Raw genomic sequence first — 3,927 nt, forward strand, 5'->3', positions numbered from 1 at the left:
TTAAATGAACAACAACAAAAGACACTGACAGAATAACAGCATACAATGTGTATTTGATATTGGCATTTTTATTTGTATAGGAATTTAAAGAAAAGAAAAAATAGCTGAAGAAGTATAGACTTGGGGCCTACATAGTATTTTATCAAGAGATAATAAAGTATGAAGAAAAAAACTAGACAAAAGGAGCTTTAGCCTTCTAAGGGCAGGGCATTCTGGGGAACTAAATATATAAGGAAAACACAATGGTAGATAGGCCACAATCATAAATAGGCATTATTCATTCCTATTTGTTTATATAGAATCTTGTATGTATTAACTCCATAATACATAACATGGTAACTCCATGTGCTACCATAAGGCCAGGTTTCTGCTTTAGCAGGGGAGATGCAGGTACCTTTACAGAGGTGCTCCATGACCTTCCTGCTCTTAAGAATACAGAGTGAGGACAGAGAACTCCCTCCCTGATTTTTCTCAGTTGCCTTCAACTCAGAATAATCCTTATACCAAAGTGGCACATTTGGTAACAACACATTTTGATCCCTTTAAGGCCCTATGACTTTTCAACAAGTTCCTATACTTTTAAAAGTACAATCTTTGTGTGTGCTCAGAAGGATGTTGTAGTCATTTACAGGACAATCCAGATAAGGAACTCGGCATAGAATTTGGTTCATAAAATCCTCCAATATCTCTTTTGTACTTTCACTTACAGAAGTATAGCAGGGAATATCTACCAAGTAGGAAGTCTATATGCCTAGACTTCCAGAAAGTGGGCCGATGGGGAAAACAACAACAAGATCATTTAGTCTACAGTGTAAACGGTTAATGGGGAATTGAAACCTGAATACTGAAGGTAAAGGTAACCCTTGAAGGTGAGGACTACAGATTTCAGGTCCAGCTATGAATGTAACCCTATAGGTGCATGTGTGAGTGCTCTGTGTGTGTGTGTGTGTGTCTGCACATGTGTACACACAGATCATTACTCTTATATACCAGGTAATCACTTTGACATCTTTACATGAGTCATCAAGTCATGTGCATATTGCTGATTCCCACCATTGCTTCACAGTTCCTACGGCCATCTGGTAAACCTAGATTGATGTAATGCCCCCAGACAGTCTTTTATTATTTGTTTCTTCCAATAAATCCTATATTCTACCAACCAACGATTGCTGTCAAAACACATCTTAATTGTTAAACTTATTTTCCCACTCGATAGTCATAATCCCTTGGAGTAGCTCCGAAGGGACAACACAATCAAGCTTTAACTTGCCTTAACAGCTGGCTTTCTCCTGGGTTCCTCCTGTAACTCGGGGTAAGTGTGGGTGGGGATAGGTCTTAGGAAACTTAGATTTGGAGAATGAGCACCCAGGATGAGGCTCCCTACAGAGACTCCAGCTTTATTACCAACCAGTCCAGATATTCTGAATTACAAGACAAGTGTTATATGTACTTCCTTATGGTAGATATCAAGGCTTTGAGATAGGATATATAAACCACCATGTTTGCTGAATAAGCAACTAACATTACTTTCTCATAATCACATAGATTTAAAGTATTTCAGTGTGTGTGTGTATGTGTGTGTGTGTGGTGGTGCAGAGAAGGAGGAAGCAAGGGCAGCAGTGATGAGTTTTAATGGATGCCTTGTCTAAGCTCACAGATGGTTCATGGAGGAAGGGCACAGGGATGTTAAAATTTTGAAGCCTGTAAGGCAAGGCCATTATGGGGCTGGGAATCTGTCTCTCTGGGTAGTGCTCTATTCTCCTTCCCCGACACTCTCTCTTCCAATGAGAAGGACACACAGAATATTACTGTCTGGTGCCTGACAGAAGCGCCTTTTAGAATACAATAATGAGAATCAGACTTGAAGACTGATCATGTCACTAGTGTGGAGAGCTATCCACTCTGGATCCGGGCCTCTTGTTCGGTGAATAGCTAGGACAACACAAACCTAGCAGAGGGACTTTGGTTATGGAGAACCACTCCCTGTGTCTCCTGTAAATTCCCTGCCTTTTTTTTTTCTGCAATGCAATTTTTGAGAATAATGGTTAGATCATCACCTTCATGCATATTTCCTGGATGATACTTTCAAACTTGTTTTTGTCAACAAACATTCTCTGGGATAGTAATAGTGATACTTTGGGCCTCTATTATATTCCAGAATCCTTTGGTTCTTCCATAAACCTAACCTGCAGAGACCTAAGACCTAGGATTTCGTCTCCAAGATCTGTGTGTCTCTTACCCAACTCAGTTTCTCCTGCAGCCATAGCCTTTCGTGTCCAGCAAAATCGTGTTGTGGGCTCTGCCTCCAGACAGAGGGCTTACTTCCTGAAGTTCTGTTTTGCTCTCTGCTCTCTTTTAGGAGAGGATGAAGTCAGAATCAGACTTGGATGTTAAAAATATAATCCTCATGTTATTCCTTGTAAAGTTTCAAGAGCAAACGTGGAGAAGAAGGGAAGCTGAGCTAATAACTCAGCGTGCGGCTGCTCATTATAAAGCAATAAAGGAGAGGGCCAGTTCCAGAACATAGCCAAAAGTTACATTTGGAAGATAAAGGGAGATATTTAGAAAGCACCTCATGAGAAATTCATGCTGCACTATGATGCCTTTGAAGCCGAGAGGCAGATTTATCAACAATCCTTTATAGGGAAACCATTATGTGACAGGCTTGATCCAGGTGGCTGCAATATGTCTGTCTTGCTTTATGAGTTTCAACTTTCCTATGGAGCTTCCTATAAACTTTGCAACATCTCTATGCTCAGGCTACCTACCATAACATATTAAATGAGTTATGGTAAGTGGCAGCCCAGCAATATCAGAGATTTTTTTCTAAGACTGTATTTTATTGGATTCATTCATTTTTATGACTCTCTTGTCTGGAAAGATGAAATCCCTTGGCATTCTTGTAACATACTTTGGCTGATAATTGTAGTCTAGAACTTTTCTGTTCTTCCTCTTTCCTCTCTCCCTCCCTTCCTCCCTCCCTCCCTCCCTCCCTCTCACCCTCTTTCTTTCTTCCTTTCTTTCTCTCTTTCACTCTTTCTCTCTTTCTCTTTCTCCCTTTCTCCCTTTCTTCCTTTCCTCTTCTTTTTTTACTGTTATCCCCACTAATGTCTTCTCCACAGCTTTCTTTCCTATGGATCTATTGGCTAAACTGTTAAACACACACACACACACACACATAAAACAAACAAAAACCACCTAAGGGGATAGGGAAATGGCTCAGTGCATAAGTGTTTAACATACAAGTATGGGGACCTGAGTCTGAATCCCCAGGACCCAGAGGAAAGCTGGATGAGACAGCAGGCACATGTAGTCCTAGTGTTTCCATAGCAGGGTAGGAAGCAGAGACAGGGGAATTGCTGGGAGCTCCTGGGCTCAGTGCAGCTCAGTAAAGAGGCTCTGCCTCAAATAAAAAGGAAGGCAATGACTACCCAAGACTGTCTGTTCTCTGATCTCCATTTGCAAGTCTCAGTGTACCTGTACACACATATATACACATACATACATGCACACTACACACATATACATACACACATACACACCACACACAGACATACACACTCACACATACATTCTCTCTCTCTCTCTCTCTCTCTCTCTCTCTCTCTCTCTCTCTCTCTCTCTCTCTCTCTCTCTCATACACACACACACACACACACACACACACACACACACACCAAACCTAAGCCCTGGCACGAAAGTTTAATCAATTCAGACTGGCAACCCAGGATATCAACACTCCTTCTAGTAGGTTTCAGTAGTTAAAATTTAAAGTCACCCCTCTAGCCTATGAGAAAATAATCCACACTGGTGAAGGATGTCCTTGTTTAACTTGGCTTTCTTCTCACTATTTGCTTCCTAGTGATACTGGCTGATGCTATTCACTTTGCTGATCTGGTCCTTGCTGGTGGTCACTGTTACTGCTTG

This window comes from Mus caroli, unplaced genomic scaffold (genome assembly GCF_978045245.1).
Source record: "Mus caroli unplaced genomic scaffold, Mus_caroli_1 scaffold_9, whole genome shotgun sequence".
Classification (NCBI taxonomy): domain Eukaryota; kingdom Metazoa; phylum Chordata; class Mammalia; order Rodentia; family Muridae; genus Mus; species Mus caroli.